Below are 22,478 nucleotides of genomic sequence, written 5' to 3' on the forward strand. Positions count from 1 at the left end.
TCAGCAAATGCAAAGACATTATTACTTATAGTCTCCTGCATCTGATTCTTGCCATCATCATGTGAAACGTTGGCGTTATCATGTCTGCTGCGCACACTTTGTTCATATGTGTACAATTTAAGTGTGTGAACCTGACCACTGTCTTGGACAGAGCTCTTGCTGTGAACACACCATGTGAAGCATTGGTGGTTCAGTGGTAGAATTCTCGCCTGCCACGCGGGAGGCCCGGGTTCGATTCCCGGCCAATGCAAGGTTGCTTTCTTTTGACTTTGTTTTCGAAATGATATATATGAACTCAGTGGGGAATAAAATGGTAAGCAGTGACCCCGACGTGATTTGAACACGCAACCTTCTGATCTGGAGTCAGACGCGCTACCGTTGCGCCACGAAGTCCTTACACTTGCAGCCTTCGATGCCAGATGAACAAATGCTGTGGGCCTTTTGACTTATTTTCCTCTGCTTATATGCCTACGGTTGTATTACAGGGCTTGGCCTTTTGTTTTCTTTCCTAATTATTGAAATTGACTGCAGGTGCAGTGAGAACGCTGAGGATTGAACTATTCAGGGAAAGGATCGCACGCAGGAAAGAGCAAAGGTACGTATCTGTGTTTCATGCAGACAAAAGGCTACGTCCCTGGGTGGGCTTGAACCACCAACCTTTCGGTTAACAGCCGAACGCGCTAACCGATTGCGCCACAGAGACTATTGACTGTATACCTTTCCTGAGACTCAATATATGTCTTGACATGTGTGCGCCTGCCTGGAGCTTGTATTATATAAGGCGTCTTTATGCCATACAGCATTTGTCATTTGCTTAGTGTCTTGTTACTGTTGTAATTTATGATGTGTAGACTACTGTCTAATGGTGTTAGAGCCAGTATTACTACCGGTCACAGTGCATGAGACTCATACATGACTTTTCTCTTTGCCTGCTTAGCGTAGCTCCCTGCTCCTCTGTTTGCGTGCTACCAGCCCGTGAGGCGTGTGTCTTGCCCATCCCATCTTCACTGTGTTATGTTGGACTTGTCTTCTCTGTGAGCAGAGTCTCCTTCCCAGAGCAGGTGCTTTCTCTGAACTCTTGGCTTGTAAGACTGCTGGGAAAGGCCCTCCCTAGCCCCTCAGTCAGATAGATACATTTACCTGCAGAGCTCAGCTTGGGAGAAAGAGATTAGGCAGAGAGCACATAGGGGAAGGCCCACAGAGCACACTTTATTTTACATAAAAGCTCGGGCTTGTGGGAGGACAGGGACATGAGGGTTCTCCTGGAAAGAAATCCCAGGAGTATTGATGGCTAGGCCCTGAAACACAACAATCCCGGAATGGCCAGGCACAAGATGCCTCTGCAATAGGCCTGACCCTAGGCTTCCGGAGTTCTTGATCTCCAGAGGCTCCAGTGATCTAAGCCCGACCAGGGCGCGTTGGGATGGCATTAGGGACGCGTAAAGGGGCGCAGGGCGCAGAACTCTGCCCGTTTCACCCCAGCATTTTGGGGAGGACACAGAATCTGGCAAAGCCAGTGGGAAGGATTTTCCAGGAGGAGAGTTCAGTGACATGATCTGAAACACAATAGTGCTGGTGATCTGGCGGGTGCATTCTGTGAGCCACTTCTGTCAGGAGCAGCCTGCCATCATGCCCTGATAACCACAACTCTAGTACCAAGCCAGTGACCTCAGCAAATGCAAAGACATTATTACTTATAGTCTCCTGCATCTGATTCTTGCCATCATCATGTGAAACGTTGGCGTTATCATGTCTGCTGCGCACACTTTGTTCATATGTGTACAATTTAAGTGTGTGAACCTGACCACTGTCTTGGACAGAGCTCTTGCTGTGAACACACCATGTGAAGCATTGGTGGTTCAGTGGTAGAATTCTCGCCTGCCACGCGGGAGGCCCGGGTTCGATTCCCGGCCAATGCAAGGTTGCTTTCTTTTGACTTTGTTTTCGAAATGATATATATGAACTCAGTGGGGAATAAAATGGTAAGCAGTGACCCCGACGTGATTTGAACACGCAACCTTCTGATCTGGAGTCAGACGCGCTACCGTTGCGCCACGAGGTCCTTACACTTGCAGCCTTCGATGCCAGATGAACAAATGCTGTGGGCCTTTTGACTTATTTTCCTCTGCTTATATGCCTAAGGTTGTATTACAGGGCTTGGCCTTTTGTTTTCTATCCTAATTATTGAAATTGACTGCAGGTGCAGTGAGAACGCTGAGGATTGAACTATTCAGGGAAAGGATCGCACGCAGGAAAGAGCAAAGGTACGTATCTGTGTTTCATGCAGACAAAAGGCTACGTCCCTGGGTGGGCTTGAACCACCAACCTTTCGGTTAACAGCCGAACGCGCTAACCGATTGCGCCACAGAGACTATTGACTGTATACATTTCCTGAGACTCAATATATGTCTTGACATGTGTGCGCCTGCCTGGAGCTTGTATTATATAAGGCGTCTTTATGCCATACAGCATTTGTCATTTGCTTAGTGTCTTGTTACTGTTGTAATTTATGATGTGTAGACTACTGTCTAATGGTGTTAGAGCCAGTATTACTACCGGTCACAGTGCATGAGACTCATACATGACTTTTCTCTTTGCCTGCTTAGCGTAGCTCCCTGCTCCTCTGTTTGCGTGCTACCAGCCCGTGAGGCGTGTGTCTTGCCCATCCCATCTTCACTGTGTTATGTTGGACTTGTCTTCTCTGTGAGCAGAGTCTCCTTCCCAGAGCAGGTGCTTTCTCTGAACTCTTGGCTTGTAAGACTGCTGGGAAAGGCCCTCCCTAGCCCCTCAGTCAGATAGATACATTTACCTGCAGAGCTCAGCTTGGGAGAAAGAGATTAGGCAGAGAGCACATAGGGGAAGGCCCACAGAGCACACTTTATTTTACATAAAAGCTCGGGCTTGTGGGAGGACAGGGACATGAGGGTTCTCATGGAAAGAAATCCCAGGAGTATTGATGGCTAGGCCCTGAAACACAACAATCCCGGAATGGCCAGGCACAAGATGCCTCTGCAATAGGCCTGACCCTAGGCTTCCGGAGTTCTTGATTTCCAGAGGCTCCAGTGATCTAAGCCCGACCAGGGCTGTGCCCGACCAGGGCGCGTTGGGAGCGCGTTAGGGACGCGTAAAGGGGCGCAGGGCGCAGAACTCTGCCCGTTTCACCCCAGCATTTTGGGGAGGACACAGAATCTGGCAAAGCCAGTGGGAAGGATTTTCCAGGAGGAGAGTTCAGTGACATGATCTGAAACACAATAGTGCTGGTGATCTGGCGGGTGCATTCTGTGAGCCACTTCTGTCAGGAGCAGCCTGCCATCATGCCCTGATAACCACAACTCTAGTACCAAGCCAGTGACCTCAGCAAATGCAAAGACATTATTACTTATAGTCTCCTGCATCTGATTCTTGCCATCATCATGTGAAACGTTGGCGTTATCATGTCTGCTGCGCACACTTTGTTCATATGTGTACAATTTAAGTGTGTGAACCTGACCACTGTCTTGGACAGAGCTCTTGCTGTGAACACACCAGGTGAAGCATTGGTGGTTCAGTGGTAGAATTCTCGCCTGCCACGCGGGAGGCCCGGGTTCGATTCCCGGCCAAAGCAAGGTTGCTTTCTTTTGACTTTGTTTTCGAAATGATATATATGAACTCAGTGGGGAATAAAATGGTAAGCAGTGACCCCGACGTGATTTGAACACGCAACCTTCTGATCTGGAGTCAGACGCGCTACCGTTGCGCCACGAAGTCCTTACACTTGCAGCCTTCGATGCCAGATGAACAAATGCTGTGGGCCTTTTGACTTATTTTCCTCTGCTTATATGCCTACGGTTGTATTACAGGGCTTGGCCTTTTGTTTTCTATCCTAATTATTGAAATTGACTGCAGGTGCAGTGAGAACGCTGAGGATTGAACTATTCAGGGAAAGGATCGCACGCAGGAAAGAGCAAAGGTACGTATCTGTGTTTCATGCAGACAAAAGGCTACGTCCCTGGGTGGGCTTGAACCACCAACCTTTCGGTTAACAGCCGAACGCGCTAACCGATTGCGCCACAGAGACTATTGACTGTATACATTTCCTGAGACTCAATATATGTCTTGACATGTGTGCGCCTGCCTGGAGCTTGTATTATATAAGGCGTCTTTATGCCATACAGCATTTGTCATTTGCTTAGTGTCTTGTTACTGTTGTAATTTATGATGTGTAGACTACTGTCTAATGGTGTTAGAGCCAGTATTACTACCGGTCACAGTGCATGAGACTCATACATGACTTTTCTCTTTGCCTGCTTAGCGTAGCTCCCTGCTCCTCTGTTTGCGTGCTACCAGCCCGTGAGGCGTGTGTCTTGCCCATCCCATCTTCACTGTGTTATGTTGGACTTGTCTTCTCTGTGAGCAGAGTCTCCTTCCCAGAGCAGGTGCTTTCTCTGAACTCTTGGCTTGTAAGACTGCTGGGAAAGGCCCTCCCTAGCCCCTCAGTCAGATAGATACATTTACCTGCAGAGCTCAGCTTGGGAGAAAGAGATTAGGCAGAGAGCACATAGGGGAAGGCCCACAGAGCACACTTTATTTTACATAAAAGCTCGGGCTTGTGGAAGGACAGGGACATGAGGGTTCTCCTGGAAAGAAATCCCAGGAGTATTGATGGCTAGGCCCTGAAACACAACAATCCCGGAATGGCCAGGCACAAGATGCCTCTGCAATAGGCCTGACCCTAGGCTTCCGGAGTTCTTGATCTCCAGAGGCTCCAGTGATCTAAGCCCGACCAGGGCGCGTTGGGATGGCATTAGGGACGCGTAAAGGGGCGCAGGGCGCAGAACTCTGCCCGTTTCACCCCAGCATTTTGGGGAGGACACAGAATCTGGCAAAGCCAGTGGGAAGGATTTTCCAGGAGGAGAGTTCAGTGACATGATCTGAAACACAATAGTGCTGGTGATCTGGCGGGTGCATTCTGTGAGCCACTTCTGTCAGGAGCAGCCTGCCATCATGCCCTGATAACCACAACTCTAGTACCAAGCCAGTGACCTCAGCAAATGCAAAGACATTATTACTTATAGTCTCCTGCATCTGATTCTTGCCATCATCATGTGAAACGTTGGCGTTATCATGTCTGCTGCGCACACTTTGTTCATATGTGTACAATTTAAGTGTGTGAACCTGACCACTGTCTTGGACAGAGCTCTTGCTGTGAACACACCATGTGAAGCATTGGTGGTTCAGTGGTAGAATTCTCGCCTGCCACGCGGGAGGCCCGGGTTCGATTCCCGGCCAATGCAAGGTTGCTTTCTTTTGACTTTGTTTTCGAAATGATATATATGAACTCAGTGGGGAATAAAATGGTAAGCAGTGACCCCGACGTGATTTGAACACGCAACCTTCTGATCTGGAGTCAGACGCACTACCGTTGCGCCACGAGGTCCTTACACTTGCAGCCTTCGATGCCAGATGAACAAATGCTGTGGGCCTTTTGACTTATTTTCCTCTGCTTATATGCCTAAGGTTGTATTACAGGGCTTGGCCTTTTGTTTTCTATCCTAATTATTGAAATTGACTGCAGGTGCAGTGAGAACGCTGAGGATTGAACTATTCAGGGAAAGGATCGCACGCAGGAAAGAGCAAAGGTACGTATCTGTGTTTCATGCAGACAAAAGGCTACGTCCCTGGGTGGGCTTGAACCACCAACCTTTCGGTTAACAGCCGAACGCGCTAACCGATTGCGCCACAGAGACTATTGACTGTATACATTTCCTGAGACTCAATATATGTCTTGACATGTGTGCGCCTGCCTGGAGCTTGTATTATATAAGGCGTCTTTATGCCATACAGCATTTGTCATTTGCTTAGTGTCTTGTTACTGTTGTAATTTATGATGTGTAGACTACTGTCTAATGGTGTTAGAGCCAGTATTACTACCGGTCACAGTGCATGAGACTCATACATGACTTTTCTCTTTGCCTGCTTAGCGTAGCTCCCTGCTCCTCTGTTTGCGTGCTACCAGCCCGTGAGGCGTGTGTCTTGCCCATCCCATCTTCACTGTGTTATGTTGGACTTGTCTTCTCTGTGAGCAGAGTCTCCTTCCCAGAGCAGGTGCTTTCTCTGAACTCTTGGCTTGTAAGACTGCTGGGAAAGGCCCTCCCTAGCCCCTCAGTCAGATAGATACATTTACCTGCAGAGCTCAGCTTGGGAGAAAGAGATTAGGCAGAGAGCACATAGGGGAAGGCCCACAGAGCACACTTTATTTTACATAAAAGCTCGGGCTTGTGGGAGGACAGGGACATGAGGGTTCTCATGGAAAGAAATCCCAGGAGTATTGATGGCTAGGCCCTGAAACACAACAATCCCGGAATGGCCAGGCACAAGATGCCTCTGCAATAGGCCTGACCCTAGGCTTCCGGAGTTCTTGATCTCCAGAGGCTCCAGTGATCTAAGCCCGATCAGGGCTGTGCCCGACCAGGGCGCGTTGGGATGGCGTTAGGGACGCGTAAAGGGGCGCAGGGCGCAGAACTCTGCCCGTTTCACCCCAGCATTTTGGGGAGGACACAGAATCTGGCAAAGCCAGTGGGAAGGATTTTCCAGGAGGAGAGTTCAGTGACATGATCTCAAACACAATAGTGCTGGTGATCTGGCGGGTGCATTCTGTGAGCCACTTCTGTCAGGAGCAGCCTGCCATCATGCCCTGATAACCACAACTCTAGTACCAAGCCAGTGACCTCAGCAAATGCAAAGACATTATTACTTATAGTCTCCTGCATCTGATTCTTGCCATCATCATGTGAAACGTTGGCGTTATCATGTCTGCTGCGCACACTTTGTTCATATGTGTACAATTTAAGTGTGTGAACCTGACCACTGTCTTGGACAGAGCTCTTGCTGTGAACACACCATGTGAAGCATTGGTGGTTCAGTGGTAGAATTCTCGCCTGCCACGCGGGAGGCCCGGGTTCGATTCCCGGCCAATGCAAGGTTGCTTTCTTTTGACTTTGTTTTCGAAATGATATATATGAACTCAGTGGGGAATAAAATGGTAAGCAGTGACCCCGACGTGATTTGAACACGCAACCTTCTGATCTGGAGTCAGACGCGCTACCGTTGCGCCACGAGGTCCTTACACTTGCAGCCTTCGATGCCAGATGAACAAATGCTGTGGGCCTTTTGACTTATTTTCCTCTGCTTATATGCCTACGGTTGTATTACAGGGCTTGGCCTTTTGTTTTCTATCCTAATTATTGAAATTGACTGCAGGTGCAGTGAGAACGCTGAGGATTGAACTATTCAGGGAAAGGATCGCACGCAGGAAAGAGCAAAGGTACGTATCTGTGTTTCATGCAGACAAAAGGCTACGTCCCTGGGTGGGCTTGAACCACCAACCTTTCGGTTAACAGCCGAACGCGCTAACCGATTGCGCCACAGAGACTATTGACTGTATACATTTCCTGAGACTCAATATATGTCTTGACATGTGTGCGCCTGCCTGGAGCTTGTATTATATAAGGCGTCTTTATGCCATACAGCATTTGTCATTTGCTTAGTGTCTTGTTACTGTTGTAATTTATGATGTGTAGACTACTGTCTAATGGTGTTAGAGCCAGTATTACTACCGGTCACAGTGCATGAGACTCATACATGACTTTTCTCTTTGCCTGCTTAGCGTAGCTCCCTGCTCCTCTGTTTGCGTGCTACCAGCCCGTGAGGCGTGTGTCTTGCCCATCCCATCTTCACTGTGTTATGTTGGACTTGTCTTCTCTGTGAGCAGAGTCTCCTTCCCAGAGCAGGTGCTTTCTCTGAACTCTTGGCTTGTAAGACTGCTGGGAAAGGCCCTCCCTAGCCCCTCAGTCAGATAGATACATTTACCTGCAGAGCTCAGCTTGGGAGAAAGAGATTAGGCAGAGAGCACATAGGGGAAGGCCCACAGAGCACACTTTATTTTACATAAAAGCTCGGGCTTGTGGGAGGACAGGGACATGAGGGTTCTCATGGAAAGAAATCCCAGGAGTATTGATGGCTAGGCCCTGAAACACAACAATCCCGGAATGGCCAGGCACAAGATGCCTCTGCAATAGGCCTGACCCTAGGCTTCCGGAGTTCTTGATCTCCAGAGGCTCCAGTGATCTAAGCCCGACCAGGGCGCGTTGGGATGGCATTAGGGACGCGTAAAGGGGCGCAGGGCGCAGAACTCTGCCCGTTTCACCCCAGCATTTTGGGGAGGACACAGAATCTGGCAAAGCCAGTGGGAAGGATTTTCCAGGAGGAGAGTTCAGTGACATGATCTGAAACACAATAGTGCTGGTGATCTGGCGGGTGCATTCTGTGAGCCACTTCTGTCAGGAGCAGCCTGCCATCATGCCCTGATAACCACAACTCTAGTACCAAGCCAGTGACCTCAGCAAATGCAAAGACATTATTACTTATAGTCTCCTGCATCTGATTCTTGCCATCATCATGTGAAACGTTGGCGTTATCATGTCTGCTGCGCACACTTTGTTCATATGTGTACAATTTAAGTGTGTGAACCTGACCACTGTCTTGGACAGAGCTCTTGCTGTGAACACACCATGTGAAGCATTGGTGGTTCAGTGGTAGAATTCTCGCCTGCCACGCGGGAGGCCCGGGTTCGATTCCCGGCCAATGCAAGGTTGCTTTCTTTTGACTTTGTTTTCGAAATGATATATATGAACTCAGTGGGGAATAAAATGGTAAGCAGTGACCCCGACGTGATTTGAACACGCAACCTTCTGATCTGGAGTCAGACGCGCTACCGTTGCGCCACGAAGTCCTTACACTTGCAGCCTTCGATGCCAGATGAACAAATGCTGTGGGCCTTTTGACTTATTTTCCTCTGCTTATATGCCTACGGTTGTATTACAGGGCTTGGCCTTTTGTTTTCTTTCCTAATTATTGAAATTGACTGCAGGTGCAGTGAGAACGCTGAGGATTGAACTATTCAGGGAAAGGATCGCACGCAGGAAAGAGCAAAGGTACGTATCTGTGTTTCATGCAGACAAAAGGCTACGTCCCGGGGTGGGCTTGAACCACCAACCTTTCGGTTAACAGCCGAACGCGCTAACCGATTGCGCCACAGAGACTATTGACTGTAGACATTTCCTGAGACTCAATATATGTCTTGACATGTGTGCGCCTGCCTGGAGCTTGTATTATATAAGGCGTCTTTATGCCATACAGCATTTGTCATTTGCTTAGTGTCTTGTTACTGTTGTAATTTATGATGTGTAGACTACTGTCTAATGGTGTTAGAGCCAGTATTACTACCGGTCACAGTGCATGAGACTCATACATGACTTTTCTCTTTGCCTGCTTAGCGTAGCTCCCTGCTCCTCTGTTTGCGTGCTACCAGCCCGTGAGGCGTGTGTCTTGCCCATCCCATCTTCACTGTGTTATGTTGGACTTGTCTTCTCTGTGAGCAGAGTCTCCTTCCCAGAGCAGGTGCTTTCTCTGAACTCTTGGCTTGTAAGACTGCTGGGAAAGGCCCTCCCTAGCCCCTCAGTCAGATAGATACATTTACCTGCAGAGCTCAGCTTGGGAGAAAGAGATTAGGCAGAGAGCACATAGGGGAAGGCCCACAGAGCACACTTTATTTTACATAAAAGCTCGGGCTTGTGGGAGGACAGGGACATGAGGGTTCTCCTGGAAAGAAATCCCAGGAGTATTGATGGCTAGGCCCTGAAACACAACAATCCCGGAATGGCCAGGCACAAGATGCCTCTGCAATAGGCCTGACCCTAGGCTTCCGGAGTTCTTGATCTCCAGAGGCTCCAGTGATCTAAGCCCGACCAGGGCGCGTTGGGATGGCATTAGGGACGCGTAAAGGGGCGCAGGGCGCAGAACTCTGCCCGTTTCACCCCAGCATTTTGGGGAGGACACAGAATCTGGCAAAGCCAGTGGGAAGGATTTTCCAGGAGGAGAGTTCAGTGACATGATCTGAAACACAATAGTGCTGGTGATCTGGCGGGTGCATTCTGTGAGCCACTTCTGTCAGGAGCAGCCTGCCATCATGCCCTGATAACCACAACTCTAGTACCAAGCCAGTGACCTCAGCAAATGCAAAGACATTATTACTTATAGTCTCCTGCATCTGATTCTTGCCATCATCATGTGAAACGTTGGCGTTATCATGTCTGCTGCGCACACTTTGTTCATATGTGTACAATTTAAGTGTGTGAACCTGACCACTGTCTTGGACAGAGCTCTTGCTGTGAACACACCAGGTGAAGCATTGGTGGTTCAGTGGTAGAATTCTCGCCTGCCACGCGGGAGGCCCGGGTTCGATTCCCGGCCAAAGCAAGGTTGCTTTCTTTTGACTTTGTTTTCGAAATGATATATATGAACTCAGTGGGGAATAAAATGGTAAGCAGTGACCCCGACGTGATTTGAACACGCAACCTTCTGATCTGGAGTCAGACGCGCTACCGTTGCGCCACGAAGTCCTTACACTTGCAGCCTTCGATGCCAGATGAACAAATGCTGTGGGCCTTTTGACTTATTTTCCTCTGCTTATATGCCTACGGTTGTATTACAGGGCTTGGCCTTTTGTTTTCTATCCTAATTATTGAAATTGACTGCAGGTGCAGTGAGAACGCTGAGGATTGAACTATTCAGGGAAAGGATCGCACGCAGGAAAGAGCAAAGGTACGTATCTGTGTTTCATGCAGACAAAAGGCTACGTCCCTGGGTGGGCTTGAACCACCAACCTTTCGGTTAACAGCCGAACGCGCTAACCGATTGCGCCACAGAGACTATTGACTGTATACATTTCCTGAGACTCAATATATGTCTTGACATGTGTGCGCCTGCCTGGAGCTTGTATTATATAAGGCGTCTTTATGCCATACAGCATTTGTCATTTGCTTAGTGTCTTGTTACTGTTGTAATTTATGATGTGTAGACTACTGTCTAATGGTGTTAGAGCCAGTATTACTACCGGTCACAGTGCATGAGACTCATACATGACTTTTCTCTTTGCCTGCTTAGCGTAGCTCCCTGCTCCTCTGTTTGCGTGCTACCAGCCCGTGAGGCGTGTGTCTTGCCCATCCCATCTTCACTGTGTTATGTTGGACTTGTCTTCTCTGTGAGCAGAGTCTCCTTCCCAGAGCAGGTGCTTTCTCTGAACTCTTGGCTTGTAAGACTGCTGGGAAAGGCCCTCCCTAGCCCCTCAGTCAGATAGATACATTTACCTGCAGAGCTCAGCTTGGGAGAAAGAGATTAGGCAGAGAGCACATAGGGGAAGGCCCACAGAGCACACTTTATTTTACATAAAAGCTCGGGCTTGTGGGAGGACAGGGACATGAGGGTTCTCCTGGAAAGAAATCCCAGGAGTATTGATGGCTAGGCCCTGAAACACAACAATCCCGGAATGGCCAGGCACAAGATGCCTCTGCAATAGGCCTGACCCTAGGCTTCCGGAGTTCTTGATCTCCAGAGGCTCCAGTGATCTAAGCCCGACCAGGGCGCGTTGGGATGGCATTAGGGACGCGTAAAGGGGCGCAGGGCGCAGAACTCTGCCCGTTTCACCCCAGCATTTTGGGGAGGACACAGAATCTGGCAAAGCCAGTGGGAAGGATTTTCCAGGAGGAGAGTTCAGTGACATGATCTGAAACACAATAGTGCTGGTGATCTGGCGGGTGCATTCTGTGAGCCACTTCTGTCAGGAGCAGCCTGCCATCATGCCCTGATAACCACAACTCTAGTACCAAGCCAGTGACCTCAGCAAATGCAAAGACATTATTACTTATAGTCTCCTGCATCTGATTCTTGCCATCATCATGTGAAACGTTGGCGTTATCATGTCTGCTGCGCACACTTTGTTCATATGTGTACAATTTAAGTGTGTGAACCTGACCACTGTCTTGGACAGAGCTCTTGCTGTGAACACACCATGTGAAGCATTGGTGGTTCAGTGGTAGAATTCTCGCCTGCCACGCGGGAGGCCCGGGTTCGATTCCCGGCCAATGCAAGATTGCTTTCTTTTGACTTTGTTTTCGAAATGATATATATGAACTCAGTGGGGAATAAAATGGTAAGCAGTGACCCCGACGTGATTTGAACACGCAACCTTCTGATCTGGAGTCAGACGCACTACCGTTGCGCCACGAGGTCCTTACACTTGCAGCCTTCGATGCCAGATGAACAAATGCTGTGGGCCTTTTGACTTATTTTCCTCTGCTTATATGCCTAAGGTTGTATTACAGGGCTTGGCCTTTTGTTTTCTATCCTAATTATTGAAATTGACTGCAGGTGCAGTGAGAACGCTGAGGATTGAACTATTCAGGGAAAGGATCGCACGCAGGAAAGAGCAAAGGTACGTATCTGTGTTTCATGCAGACAAAAGGCTACGTCCCTGGGTGGGCTTGAACCACCAACCTTTCGGTTAACAGCCGAACGCGCTAACCGATTGCGCCACAGAGACTATTGACTGTCTACATTTCCTGAGACTCAATATATGTCTTGACATGTGTGCGCCTGCCTGGAGCTTGTATTATATAAGGCGTCTTTATGCCATACAGCATTTGTCATTTGCTTAGTGTCTTGTTACTGTTGTAATTTATGATGTGTAGACTACTGTCTAATGGTGTTAGAGCCAGTATTACTACCGGTCACAGTGCATGAGACTCATACATGACTTTTCTCTTTGCCTGCTTAGCGTAGCTCCCTGCTCCTCTGTTTGCGTGCTACCAGCCCGTGAGGCGTGTGTCTTGCCCATCCCATCTTCACTGTGTTATGTTGGACTTGTCTTCTCTGTGAGCAGAGTCTCCTTCCCAGAGCAGGTGCTTTCTCTGAACTCTTGGCTTGTAAGACTGCTGGGAAAGGCCCTCCCTAGCCCCTCAGTCAGATAGATACATTTACCTGCAGAGCTCAGCTTGGGAGAAAGAGATTAGGCAGAGAGCACATAGGGGAAGGCCCACAGAGCACACTTTATTTTACATAAAAGCTCGGGCTTGTGGGAGGACAGGGACATGAGGGTTCTCATGGAAAGAAATCCCAGGAGTATTGATGGCTAGGCCCTGAAACACAACAATCCCGGAATGGCCAGGCACAAGATGCCTCTGCAATAGGCCTGACCCTAGGCTTCCGGAGTTCTTGATCTCCAGAGGCTCCAGTGATCTAAGCCCGATCAGGGCTGTGCCCGACCAGGGCGCGTTGGGATGGCGTTAGGGACGCGTAAAGGGGCGCAGGGCGCAGAACTCTGCCCGTTTCACCCCAGCATTTTGGGGAGGACACAGAATCTGGCAAAGCCAGTGGGAAGGATTTTCCAGGAGGAGAGTTCAGTGACATGATCTCAAACACAATAGTGCTGGTGATCTGGCGGGTGCATTCTGTGAGCCACTTCTGTCAGGAGCAGCCTGCCATCATGCCCTGATAACCACAACTCTAGTACCAAGCCAGTGACCTCAGCAAATGCAAAGACATTATTACTTATAGTCTCCTGCATCTGATTCTTGCCATCATCATGTGAAACGTTGGCGTTATCATGTCTGCTGCGCACACTTTGTTCATATGTGTACAATTTAAGTGTGTGAACCTGACCACTGTCTTGGACAGAGCTCTTGCTGTGAACACACCATGTGAAGCATTGGTGGTTCAGTGGTAGAATTCTCGCCTGCCACGCGGGAGGCCCGGGTTCGATTCCCGGCCAATGCAAGGTTGCTTTCTTTTGACTTTGTTTTCGAAATGATATATATGAACTCAGTGGGGAATAAAATGGTAAGCAGTGACCCCGACGTGATTTGAACACGCAACCTTCTGATCTGGAGTCAGACGCGCTACCGTTGCGCCACGAGGTCCTTACACTTGCAGCCTTCGATGCCAGATGAACAAATGCTGTGGGCCTTTTGACTTATTTTCCTCTGCTTATATGCCTACGGTTGTATTACAGGGCCTGGCCTTTTGTTTTCTATCCTAATTATTGAAATTGACTGCAGGTGCAGTGAGAACGCTGAGGATTGAACTATTCAGGGAAAGGATCGCACGCAGGAAAGAGCAAAGGTACGTATCTGTGTTTCATGCAGACAAAAGGCTACGTCCCTGGGTGGGCTTGAACCACCAACCTTTCGGTTAACAGCCGAACGCGCTAACCGATTGCGCCACAGAGACTATTGACTGTATACATTTCCTGAGACTCAATATATGTCTTGACATGTGTGCGCCTGCCTGGAGCTTGTATTATATAAGGCGTCTTTATGCCATACAGCATTTGTCATTTGCTTAGTGTCTTGTTACTGTTGTAATTTATGATGTGTAGACTACTGTCTAATGGTGTTAGAGCCAGTATTACTACCGGTCACAGTGCATGAGACTCATACATGACTTTTCTCTTTGCCTGCTTAGCGTAGCTCCCTGCTCCTCTGTTTGCGTGCTACCAGCCCGTGAGGCGTGTGTCTTGCCCATCCCATCTTCACTGTGTTATGTTGGACTTGTCTTCTCTGTGAGCAGAGTCTCCTTCCCAGAGCAGGTGCTTTCTCTGAACTCTTGGCTTGTAAGACTGCTGGGAAAGGCCCTCCCTAGCCCCTCAGTCAGATAGATACATTTACCTGCAGAGCTCAGCTTGGGAGAAAGAGATTAGGCAGAGAGCACATAGGGGAAGGCCCACAGAGCACACTTTATTTTACATAAAAGCTCGGGCTTGTGGAAGGACAGGGACATGAGGGTTCTCCTGGAAAGAAATCCCAGGAGTATTGATGGCTAGGCCCTGAAACACAACAATCCCGGAATGGCCAGGCACAAGATGCCTCTGCAATAGGCCTGACCCTAGGCTTCCGGAGTTCTTGATCTCCAGAGGCTCCAGTGATCTAAGCCCGACCAGGGCGCGTTGGGATGGCATTAGGGACGCGTAAAGGGGCGCAGGGCGCAGAACTCTGCCCGTTTCACCCCAGCATTTTGGGGAGGACACAGAATCTGGCAAAGCCAGTGGGAAGGATTTTCCAGGAGGAGAGTTCAGTGACATGATCTGAAACACAATAGTGCTGGTGATCTGGCGGGTGCATTCTGTGAGCCACTTCTGTCAGGAGCAGCCTGCCATCATGCCCTGATAACCACAACTCTAGTACCAAGCCAGTGACCTCAGCAAATGCAAAGACATTATTACTTATAGTCTCCTGCATCTGATTCTTGCCATCATCATGTGAAACGTTGGCGTTATCATGTCTGCTGCGCACACTTTGTTCATATGTGTACAATTTAAGTGTGTGAACCTGACCACTGTCTTGGACAGAGCTCTTGCTGTGAACACACCATGTGAAGCATTGGTGGTTCAGTGGTAGAATTCTCGCCTGCCACGCGGGAGGCCCGGGTTCGATTCCCGGCCAATGCAAGGTTGCTTTCTTTTGACTTTGTTTTCGAAATGATATATATGAACTCAGTGGGGAATAAAATGGTAAGCAGTGACCCCGACGTGATTTGAACACGCAACCTTCTGATCTGGAGTCAGACGCACTACCGTTGCGCCACGAGGTCCTTACACTTGCAGCCTTCGATGCCAGATGAACAAATGCTGTGGGCCTTTTGACTTATTTTCCTCTGCTTATATGCCTAAGGTTGTATTACAGGGCTTGGCCTTTTGTTTTCTATCCTAATTATTGAAATTGACTGCAGGTGCAGTGAGAACGCTGAGGATTGAACTATTCAGGGAAAGGATCGCACGCAGGAAAGAGCAAAGGTACGTATCTGTGTTTCATGCAGACAAAAGGCTACGTCCCTGGGTGGGCTTGAACCACCAACCTTTCGGTTAACAGCCGAACGCGCTAACCGATTGCGCCACAGAGACTATTGACTGTATACATTTCCTGAGACTCAATATATGTCTTGACATGTGTGCGCCTGCCTGGAGCTTGTATTATATAAGGCGTCTTTATGCCATACAGCATTTGTCATTTGCTTAGTGTCTTGTTACTGTTGTAATTTATGATGTGTAGACTACTGTCTAATGGTGTTAGAGCCAGTATTACTACCGGTCACAGTGCATGAGACTCATACATGACTTTTCTCTTTGCCTGCTTAGCGTAGCTCCCTGCTCCTCTGTTTGCGTGCTACCAGCCCGTGAGGCGTGTGTCTTGCCCATCCCATCTTCACTGTGTTATGTTGGACTTGTCTTCTCTGTGAGCAGAGTCTCCTTCCCAGAGCAGGTGCTTTCTCTGAACTCTTGGCTTGTAAGACTGCTGGGAAAGGCCCTCCCTAGCCCCTCAGTCAGATAGATACATTTACCTGCAGAGCTCAGCTTGGGAGAAAGAGATTAGGCAGAGAGCACATAGGGGAAGGCCCACAGAGCACACTTTATTTTACATAAAAGCTCGGGCTTGTGGGAGGACAGGGACATGAGGGTTCTCATGGAAAGAAATCCCAGGAGTATTGATGGCTAGGCCCTGAAACACAACAATCCCGGAATGGCCAGGCACAAGATGCCTCTGCAATAGGCCTGACCCTAGGCTTCCGGAGTTCTTGATCTCCAGAGGCTCCAGTGATCTAAGCCCGATCAGGGCTGTGCCCGACCAGGGCGCGTTGGGATGGCGTTAGGGACGCGTAAAGGGGCGCAGGGCGCAGAACTCTGCCCGTTTCACCCCAGCATTTTGGGGAGGACACAGAATCTGGCAAAGCCAGTGGGAAGGATTTTCCAGGAGGAGAGTTCAGTGACATGATCTCAAACACAATAGTGCTGGTGATCTGGCGGGTGCATTCTGTGAGCCACTTCTGTCAGGAGCAGCCTGCCATCATGCCCTGATAACCACAACTCTAGTACCAAGCCAGTGACCTCAGCAAATGCAAAGACATTATTACTTATAGTCTCCTGCATCTGATTCTTGCCATCATCATGTGAAACGTTGGCGTTATCATGTCTGCTGCGCACACTTTGTTCATATGTGTACAATTTAAGTGTGTGAACCTGACCACTGTCTTGGACAGAGCTCTTGCTGTGAACACACCATGTGAAGCATTGGTGGTTCAGTGGTAGAATTCTCGCCTGCCACGCGGGAGGCCCGGGTTCGATTCCCGGCCAATGCAAGGTTGCTTTCTTTTGACTTTGTTTTCGAAATGATATATATGAACTCAGTGGGGAATAAAATGGTAAGCAGTGACCCCGACGTGATTTGAACACGCAACCTTCTGATCTGGAGTCAGACGCGCTACCGTTGCGCCACGAGGTCCTTACACTTGCAGCCTTCGATGCCAGATGAACAAATGCTGTGGGCCTTTTGACTTATTTTCCTCTGCTTATATGCCTACGGTTGTATTACAGGGCTTGGCCTTTTGTTTTCTATCCTAATTATTGAAATTGACTGCAGGTGCAGTGAGAACGCTGAGGATTGAACTATTCAGGGAAAGGATCGCACGCAGGAAAGAGCAAAGGTACGTATCTGTGTTTCATGCAGACAAAAGGCTACGTCCCTGGGTGGGCTTGAACCACCAACCTTTCGGTTAACAGCCGAACGCGCTAACCGATTGCGCCACAGAGACTATTGACTGTATACATTTCCTGAGACTCAATATATGTCTTGACATGTGTGCGCCTGCCTGGAGCTTGTATTATATAAGGCGTCTTTATGCCATACAGCATTTGTCATTTGCTTAGTGTCTTGTTACTGTTGTAATTTATGATGTGTAGACTACTGTCTAATGGTGTTAGAGCCAGTATTACTACCGGTCACAGTGCATGAGACTCATACATGACTTTTCTCTTTGCCTGCTTAGCGTAGCTCCCTGCTCCTCTGTTTGCGTGCTACCAGCCCGTGAGGCGTGTGTCTTGCCCATCCCATCTTCACTGTGTTATGTTGGACTTGTCTTCTCTGTGAGCAGAGTCTCCTTCCCAGAGCAGGTGCTTTCTCTGAACTCTTGGCTTGTAAGACTGCTGGGAAAGGCCCTCCCTAGCCCCTCAGTCAGATAGATACATTTACCTGCAGAGCTCAGCTTGGGAGAAAGAGATTAGGCAGAGAGCACATAGGGGAAGGCCCACAGAGCACACTTTATTTTACATAAAAGCTCGGGCTTGTGGGAGGACAGGGACATGAGGGTTCTCATGGAAAGAAATCCCAGGAGTATTGATGGCTAGGCCCTGAAACACAACAATCCCGGAATGGCCAGGCACAAGATGCCTCTGCAATAGGCCTGACCCTAGGCTTCCGGAGTTCTTGATCTCCAGAGGCTCCAGTGATCTAAGCCCGACCAGGGCGCGTTGGGATGGCATTAGGGACGCGTAAAGGGGCGCAGGGCGCAGAACTCTGCCCGTTTCACCCCAGCATTTTGGGGAGGACACAGAATCTGGCAAAGCCAGTGGGAAGGATTTTCCAGGAGGAGAGTTCAGTGACATGATCTGAAACACAATAGTGCTGGTGATCTGGCGGGTGCATTCTGTGAGCCACTTCTGTCAGGAGCAGCCTGCCATCATGCCCTGATAACCACAACTCTAGTACCAAGCCAGTGACCTCAGCAAATGCAAAGACATTATTACTTATAGTCTCCTGCATCTGATTCTTGCCATCATCATGTGAAACGTTGGCGTTATCATGTCTGCTGCGCACACTTTGTTCATATGTGTACAATTTAAGTGTGTGAACCTGACCACTGTCTTGGACAGAGCTCTTGCTGTGAACACACCATGTGAAGCATTGGTGGTTCAGTGGTAGAATTCTCGCCTGCCACGCGGGAGGCCCGGGTTCGATTCCCGGCCAATGCAAGGTTGCTTTCTTTTGACTTTGTTTTCGAAATGATATATATGAACTCAGTGGGGAATAAAATGGTAAGCAGTGACCCCGACGTGATTTGAACACGCAACCTTCTGATCTGGAGTCAGACGCGCTACCGTTGCGCCACGAAGTCCTTACACTTGCAGCCTTCGATGCCAGATGAACAAATGCTGTGGGCCTTTTGACTTATTTTCCTCTGCTTATATGCCTACGGTTGTATTACAGGGCTTGGCCTTTTGTTTTCTTTCCTAATTATTGAAATTGACTGCAGGTGCAGTGAGAACGCTGAGGATTGAACTATTCAGGGAAAGGATCGCACGCAGGAAAGAGCAAAGGTACGTATCTGTGTTTCATGCAGACAAAAGGCTACGTCCCGGGGTGGGCTTGAACCACCAACCTTTCGGTTAACAGCCGAACGCGCTAACCGATTGCGCCACAGAGACTATTGACTGTAGACATTTCCTGAGACTCAATATATGTCTTGACATGTGTGCGCCTGCCTGGAGCTTGTATTATATAAGGCGTCTTTATGCCATACAGCATTTGTCATTTGCTTAGTGTCTTGTTACTGTTGTAATTTATGATGTGTAGACTACTGTCTAATGGTGTTAGAGCCAGTATTACTACCGGTCACAGTGCATGAGACTCATACATGACTTTTCTCTTTGCCTGCTTAGCGTAGCTCCCTGCTCCTCTGTTTGCGTGCTACCAGCCCGTGAGGCGTGTGTCTTGCCCATCCCATCTTCACTGTGTTATGTTGGACTTGTCTTCTCTGTGAGCAGAGTCTCCTTCCCAGAGCAGGTGCTTTCTCTGAACTCTTGGCTTGTAAGACTGCTGGGAAAGGCCCTCCCTAGCCCCTCAGTCAGATAGATACATTTACCTGCAGAGCTCAGCTTGGGAGAAAGAGATTAGGCAGAGAGCACATAGGGGAAGGCCCACAGAGCACACTTTATTTTACATAAAAGCTCGGGCTTGTGGGAGGACAGGGACATGAGGGTTCTCCTGGAAAGAAATCCCAGGAGTATTGATGGCTAGGCCCTGAAACACAACAATCCCGGAATGGCCAGGCACAAGATGCCTCTGCAATAGGCCTGACCCTAGGCTTCCGGAGTTCTTGATCTCCAGAGGCTCCAGTGATCTAAGCCCGACCAGGGCGCGTTGGGATGGCATTAGGGACGCGTAAAGGGGCGCAGGGCGCAGAACTCTGCCCGTTTCACCCCAGCATTTTGGGGAGGACACAGAATCTGGCAAAGCCAGTGGGAAGGATTTTCCAGGAGGAGAGTTCAGTGACATGATCTGAAACACAATAGTGCTGGTGATCTGGCGGGTGCATTCTGTGAGCCACTTCTGTCAGGAGCAGCCTGCCATCATGCCCTGATAACCACAACTCTAGTACCAAGCCAGTGACCTCAGCAAATGCAAAGACATTATTACTTATAGTCTCCTGCATCTGATTCTTGCCATCATCATGTGAAACGTTGGCGTTATCATGTCTGCTGCGCACACTTTGTTCATATGTGTACAATTTAAGTGTGTGAACCTGACCACTGTCTTGGACAGAGCTCTTGCTGTGAACACACCAGGTGAAGCATTGGTGGTTCAGTGGTAGAATTCTCGCCTGCCACGCGGGAGGCCCGGGTTCGATTCCCGGCCAAAGCAAGGTTGCTTTCTTTTGACTTTGTTTTCGAAATGATATATATGAACTCAGTGGGGAATAAAATGGTAAGCAGTGACCCCGACGTGATTTGAACACGCAACCTTCTGATCTGGAGTCAGACGCGCTACCGTTGCGCCACGAAGTCCTTACACTTGCAGCCTTCGATGCCAGATGAACAAATGCTGTGGGCCTTTTGACTTATTTTCCTCTGCTTATATGCCTACGGTTGTATTACAGGGCTTGGCCTTTTGTTTTCTATCCTAATTATTGAAATTGACTGCAGGTGCAGTGAGAACGCTGAGGATTGAACTATTCAGGGAAAGGATCGCACGCAGGAAAGAGCAAAGGTACGTATCTGTGTTTCATGCAGACAAAAGGCTACGTCCCTGGGTGGGCTTGAACCACCAACCTTTCGGTTAACAGCCGAACGCGCTAACCGATTGCGCCACAGAGACTATTGACTGTATACATTTCCTGAGACTCAATATATGTCTTGACATGTGTGCGCCTGCCTGGAGCTTGTATTATATAAGGCGTCTTTATGCCATACAGCATTTGTCATTTGCTTAGTGTCTTGTTACTGTTGTAATTTATGATGTGTAGACTACTGTCTAATGGTGTTAGAGCCAGTATTACTACCGGTCACAGTGCATGAGACTCATACATGACTTTTCTCTTTGCCTGCTTAGCGTAGCTCCCTGCTCCTCTGTTTGCGTGCTACCAGCCCGTGAGGCGTGTGTCTTGCCCATCCCATCTTCACTGTGTTATGTTGGACTTGTCTTCTCTGTGAGCAGAGTCTCCTTCCCAGAGCAGGTGCTTTCTCTGAACTCTTGGCTTGTAAGACTGCTGGGAAAGGCCCTCCCTAGCCCCTCAGTCAGATAGATACATTTACCTGCAGAGCTCAGCTTGGGAGAAAGAGATTAGGCAGAGAGCACATAGGGGAAGGCCCACAGAGCACACTTTATTTTACATAAAAGCTCGGGCTTGTGGGAGGACAGGGACATGAGGGTTCTCCTGGAAAGAAATCCCAGGAGTATTGATGGCTAGGCCCTGAAACACAACAATCCCGGAATGGCCAGGCACAAGATGCCTCTGCAATAGGCCTGACCCTAGGCTTCCGGAGTTCTTGATCTCCAGAGGCTCCAGTGATCTAAGCCCGACCAGGGCGCGTTGGGATGGCATTAGGGACGCGTAAAGGGGCGCAGGGCGCAGAACTCTGCCCGTTTCACCCCAGCATTTTGGGGAGGACACAGAATCTGGCAAAGCCAGTGGGAAGGATTTTCCAGGAGGAGAGTTCAGTGACATGATCTGAAACACAATAGTGCTGGTGATCTGGCGGGTGCATTCTGTGAGCCACTTCTGTCAGGAGCAGCCTGCCATCATGCCCTGATAACCACAACTCTAGTACCAAGCCAGTGACCTCAGCAAATGCAAAGACATTATTACTTATAGTCTCCTGCATCTGATTCTTGCCATCATCATGTGAAACGTTGGCGTTATCATGTCTGCTGCGCACACTTTGTTCATATGTGTACAATTTAAGTGTGTGAACCTGACCACTGTCTTGGACAGAGCTCTTGCTGTGAACACACCATGTGAAGCATTGGTGGTTCAGTGGTAGAATTCTCGCCTGCCACGCGGGAGGCCCGGGTTCGATTCCCGGCCAATGCAAGATTGCTTTCTTTTGACTTTGTTTTCGAAATGATATATATGAACTCAGTGGGGAATAAAATGGTAAGCAGTGACCCCGACGTGATTTGAACACGCAACCTTCTGATCTGGAGTCAGACGCACTACCGTTGCGCCACGAGGTCCTTACACTTGCAGCCTTCGATGCCAGATGAACAAATGCTGTGGGCCTTTTGACTTATTTTCCTCTGCTTATATGCCTAAGGTTGTATTACAGGGCTTGGCCTTTTGTTTTCTATCCTAATTATTGAAATTGACTGCAGGTGCAGTGAGAACGCTGAGGATTGAACTATTCAGGGAAAGGATCGCACGCAGGAAAGAGCAAAGGTACGTATCTGTGTTTCATGCAGACAAAAGGCTACGTCCCTGGGTGGGCTTGAACCACCAACCTTTCGGTTAACAGCCGAACGCGCTAACCGATTGCGCCACAGAGACTATTGACTGTCTAC

The 22,478-nt window shown here is 49.0% G+C and overlaps 42 non-coding genes across 42 annotated transcripts; 14 read left to right on the plus strand and 28 right to left on the minus strand.

The window, feature by feature from the left end:
• Positions 1 to 179: 179 nt before the first annotated feature.
• TRNAG-GCC (transfer RNA glycine (anticodon GCC)) lies at positions 180 to 250 on the plus strand. Its single transcript has one exon. It is a non-coding gene; the product is annotated as a tRNA-Gly (tRNA).
• Positions 251 to 321: 71 nt separating this feature from the next.
• Positions 322 to 393, minus strand: TRNAW-CCA (transfer RNA tryptophan (anticodon CCA)). The gene has a single exon. It is a non-coding gene; the product is annotated as a tRNA-Trp (tRNA).
• A 236-nt stretch (positions 394 to 629) lies between these two features.
• Positions 630 to 703, minus strand: TRNAN-GUU (transfer RNA asparagine (anticodon GUU)). The gene has a single exon. It is a non-coding gene; the product is annotated as a tRNA-Asn (tRNA).
• Positions 704 to 1,848: 1,145 nt separating this feature from the next.
• On the plus strand, positions 1,849 to 1,919 carry TRNAG-GCC (transfer RNA glycine (anticodon GCC)). Its single transcript has one exon. It is a non-coding gene; the product is annotated as a tRNA-Gly (tRNA).
• A 71-nt stretch (positions 1,920 to 1,990) lies between these two features.
• Positions 1,991 to 2,062, minus strand: TRNAW-CCA (transfer RNA tryptophan (anticodon CCA)). Its single transcript has one exon. It is a non-coding gene; the product is annotated as a tRNA-Trp (tRNA).
• Positions 2,063 to 2,298: 236 nt separating this feature from the next.
• Positions 2,299 to 2,372, minus strand: TRNAN-GUU (transfer RNA asparagine (anticodon GUU)). The gene has a single exon. It is a non-coding gene; the product is annotated as a tRNA-Asn (tRNA).
• Positions 2,373 to 3,533: 1,161 nt separating this feature from the next.
• On the plus strand, positions 3,534 to 3,604 carry TRNAG-GCC (transfer RNA glycine (anticodon GCC)). The gene has a single exon. It is a non-coding gene; the product is annotated as a tRNA-Gly (tRNA).
• A 71-nt stretch (positions 3,605 to 3,675) lies between these two features.
• On the minus strand, positions 3,676 to 3,747 carry TRNAW-CCA (transfer RNA tryptophan (anticodon CCA)). Its single transcript has one exon. It is a non-coding gene; the product is annotated as a tRNA-Trp (tRNA).
• A 236-nt stretch (positions 3,748 to 3,983) lies between these two features.
• TRNAN-GUU (transfer RNA asparagine (anticodon GUU)) lies at positions 3,984 to 4,057 on the minus strand. The gene has a single exon. It is a non-coding gene; the product is annotated as a tRNA-Asn (tRNA).
• A 1,145-nt stretch (positions 4,058 to 5,202) lies between these two features.
• On the plus strand, positions 5,203 to 5,273 carry TRNAG-GCC (transfer RNA glycine (anticodon GCC)). Its single transcript has one exon. It is a non-coding gene; the product is annotated as a tRNA-Gly (tRNA).
• Positions 5,274 to 5,344: 71 nt separating this feature from the next.
• TRNAW-CCA (transfer RNA tryptophan (anticodon CCA)) lies at positions 5,345 to 5,416 on the minus strand. Its single transcript has one exon. It is a non-coding gene; the product is annotated as a tRNA-Trp (tRNA).
• Positions 5,417 to 5,652: 236 nt separating this feature from the next.
• TRNAN-GUU (transfer RNA asparagine (anticodon GUU)) lies at positions 5,653 to 5,726 on the minus strand. The gene has a single exon. It is a non-coding gene; the product is annotated as a tRNA-Asn (tRNA).
• A 1,161-nt stretch (positions 5,727 to 6,887) lies between these two features.
• Positions 6,888 to 6,958, plus strand: TRNAG-GCC (transfer RNA glycine (anticodon GCC)). The gene has a single exon. It is a non-coding gene; the product is annotated as a tRNA-Gly (tRNA).
• A 71-nt stretch (positions 6,959 to 7,029) lies between these two features.
• Positions 7,030 to 7,101, minus strand: TRNAW-CCA (transfer RNA tryptophan (anticodon CCA)). Its single transcript has one exon. It is a non-coding gene; the product is annotated as a tRNA-Trp (tRNA).
• A 236-nt stretch (positions 7,102 to 7,337) lies between these two features.
• On the minus strand, positions 7,338 to 7,411 carry TRNAN-GUU (transfer RNA asparagine (anticodon GUU)). The gene has a single exon. It is a non-coding gene; the product is annotated as a tRNA-Asn (tRNA).
• Positions 7,412 to 8,556: 1,145 nt separating this feature from the next.
• On the plus strand, positions 8,557 to 8,627 carry TRNAG-GCC (transfer RNA glycine (anticodon GCC)). The gene has a single exon. It is a non-coding gene; the product is annotated as a tRNA-Gly (tRNA).
• Positions 8,628 to 8,698: 71 nt separating this feature from the next.
• TRNAW-CCA (transfer RNA tryptophan (anticodon CCA)) lies at positions 8,699 to 8,770 on the minus strand. The gene has a single exon. It is a non-coding gene; the product is annotated as a tRNA-Trp (tRNA).
• A 236-nt stretch (positions 8,771 to 9,006) lies between these two features.
• Positions 9,007 to 9,080, minus strand: TRNAN-GUU (transfer RNA asparagine (anticodon GUU)). Its single transcript has one exon. It is a non-coding gene; the product is annotated as a tRNA-Asn (tRNA).
• A 1,145-nt stretch (positions 9,081 to 10,225) lies between these two features.
• On the plus strand, positions 10,226 to 10,296 carry TRNAG-GCC (transfer RNA glycine (anticodon GCC)). The gene has a single exon. It is a non-coding gene; the product is annotated as a tRNA-Gly (tRNA).
• Positions 10,297 to 10,367: 71 nt separating this feature from the next.
• On the minus strand, positions 10,368 to 10,439 carry TRNAW-CCA (transfer RNA tryptophan (anticodon CCA)). The gene has a single exon. It is a non-coding gene; the product is annotated as a tRNA-Trp (tRNA).
• Positions 10,440 to 10,675: 236 nt separating this feature from the next.
• Positions 10,676 to 10,749, minus strand: TRNAN-GUU (transfer RNA asparagine (anticodon GUU)). Its single transcript has one exon. It is a non-coding gene; the product is annotated as a tRNA-Asn (tRNA).
• A 1,145-nt stretch (positions 10,750 to 11,894) lies between these two features.
• TRNAG-GCC (transfer RNA glycine (anticodon GCC)) lies at positions 11,895 to 11,965 on the plus strand. The gene has a single exon. It is a non-coding gene; the product is annotated as a tRNA-Gly (tRNA).
• Positions 11,966 to 12,036: 71 nt separating this feature from the next.
• On the minus strand, positions 12,037 to 12,108 carry TRNAW-CCA (transfer RNA tryptophan (anticodon CCA)). Its single transcript has one exon. It is a non-coding gene; the product is annotated as a tRNA-Trp (tRNA).
• A 236-nt stretch (positions 12,109 to 12,344) lies between these two features.
• On the minus strand, positions 12,345 to 12,418 carry TRNAN-GUU (transfer RNA asparagine (anticodon GUU)). Its single transcript has one exon. It is a non-coding gene; the product is annotated as a tRNA-Asn (tRNA).
• A 1,161-nt stretch (positions 12,419 to 13,579) lies between these two features.
• Positions 13,580 to 13,650, plus strand: TRNAG-GCC (transfer RNA glycine (anticodon GCC)). Its single transcript has one exon. It is a non-coding gene; the product is annotated as a tRNA-Gly (tRNA).
• A 71-nt stretch (positions 13,651 to 13,721) lies between these two features.
• Positions 13,722 to 13,793, minus strand: TRNAW-CCA (transfer RNA tryptophan (anticodon CCA)). The gene has a single exon. It is a non-coding gene; the product is annotated as a tRNA-Trp (tRNA).
• A 236-nt stretch (positions 13,794 to 14,029) lies between these two features.
• TRNAN-GUU (transfer RNA asparagine (anticodon GUU)) lies at positions 14,030 to 14,103 on the minus strand. The gene has a single exon. It is a non-coding gene; the product is annotated as a tRNA-Asn (tRNA).
• A 1,145-nt stretch (positions 14,104 to 15,248) lies between these two features.
• On the plus strand, positions 15,249 to 15,319 carry TRNAG-GCC (transfer RNA glycine (anticodon GCC)). Its single transcript has one exon. It is a non-coding gene; the product is annotated as a tRNA-Gly (tRNA).
• Positions 15,320 to 15,390: 71 nt separating this feature from the next.
• Positions 15,391 to 15,462, minus strand: TRNAW-CCA (transfer RNA tryptophan (anticodon CCA)). The gene has a single exon. It is a non-coding gene; the product is annotated as a tRNA-Trp (tRNA).
• A 236-nt stretch (positions 15,463 to 15,698) lies between these two features.
• TRNAN-GUU (transfer RNA asparagine (anticodon GUU)) lies at positions 15,699 to 15,772 on the minus strand. The gene has a single exon. It is a non-coding gene; the product is annotated as a tRNA-Asn (tRNA).
• A 1,161-nt stretch (positions 15,773 to 16,933) lies between these two features.
• On the plus strand, positions 16,934 to 17,004 carry TRNAG-GCC (transfer RNA glycine (anticodon GCC)). The gene has a single exon. It is a non-coding gene; the product is annotated as a tRNA-Gly (tRNA).
• Positions 17,005 to 17,075: 71 nt separating this feature from the next.
• On the minus strand, positions 17,076 to 17,147 carry TRNAW-CCA (transfer RNA tryptophan (anticodon CCA)). Its single transcript has one exon. It is a non-coding gene; the product is annotated as a tRNA-Trp (tRNA).
• A 236-nt stretch (positions 17,148 to 17,383) lies between these two features.
• Positions 17,384 to 17,457, minus strand: TRNAN-GUU (transfer RNA asparagine (anticodon GUU)). Its single transcript has one exon. It is a non-coding gene; the product is annotated as a tRNA-Asn (tRNA).
• Positions 17,458 to 18,602: 1,145 nt separating this feature from the next.
• Positions 18,603 to 18,673, plus strand: TRNAG-GCC (transfer RNA glycine (anticodon GCC)). Its single transcript has one exon. It is a non-coding gene; the product is annotated as a tRNA-Gly (tRNA).
• A 71-nt stretch (positions 18,674 to 18,744) lies between these two features.
• Positions 18,745 to 18,816, minus strand: TRNAW-CCA (transfer RNA tryptophan (anticodon CCA)). The gene has a single exon. It is a non-coding gene; the product is annotated as a tRNA-Trp (tRNA).
• Positions 18,817 to 19,052: 236 nt separating this feature from the next.
• TRNAN-GUU (transfer RNA asparagine (anticodon GUU)) lies at positions 19,053 to 19,126 on the minus strand. Its single transcript has one exon. It is a non-coding gene; the product is annotated as a tRNA-Asn (tRNA).
• Positions 19,127 to 20,271: 1,145 nt separating this feature from the next.
• Positions 20,272 to 20,342, plus strand: TRNAG-GCC (transfer RNA glycine (anticodon GCC)). Its single transcript has one exon. It is a non-coding gene; the product is annotated as a tRNA-Gly (tRNA).
• Positions 20,343 to 20,413: 71 nt separating this feature from the next.
• On the minus strand, positions 20,414 to 20,485 carry TRNAW-CCA (transfer RNA tryptophan (anticodon CCA)). The gene has a single exon. It is a non-coding gene; the product is annotated as a tRNA-Trp (tRNA).
• Positions 20,486 to 20,721: 236 nt separating this feature from the next.
• Positions 20,722 to 20,795, minus strand: TRNAN-GUU (transfer RNA asparagine (anticodon GUU)). Its single transcript has one exon. It is a non-coding gene; the product is annotated as a tRNA-Asn (tRNA).
• A 1,145-nt stretch (positions 20,796 to 21,940) lies between these two features.
• On the plus strand, positions 21,941 to 22,011 carry TRNAG-GCC (transfer RNA glycine (anticodon GCC)). Its single transcript has one exon. It is a non-coding gene; the product is annotated as a tRNA-Gly (tRNA).
• A 71-nt stretch (positions 22,012 to 22,082) lies between these two features.
• TRNAW-CCA (transfer RNA tryptophan (anticodon CCA)) lies at positions 22,083 to 22,154 on the minus strand. The gene has a single exon. It is a non-coding gene; the product is annotated as a tRNA-Trp (tRNA).
• A 236-nt stretch (positions 22,155 to 22,390) lies between these two features.
• TRNAN-GUU (transfer RNA asparagine (anticodon GUU)) lies at positions 22,391 to 22,464 on the minus strand. Its single transcript has one exon. It is a non-coding gene; the product is annotated as a tRNA-Asn (tRNA).
• Positions 22,465 to 22,478: the final 14 nt, after the last annotated feature.

This window comes from Lissotriton vulgaris, chromosome 1_1 (assembly GCF_964263255.1).
Source record: "Lissotriton vulgaris chromosome 1_1, aLisVul1.2, whole genome shotgun sequence".
NCBI lineage: Eukaryota > Metazoa > Chordata > Amphibia > Caudata > Salamandridae > Lissotriton > Lissotriton vulgaris.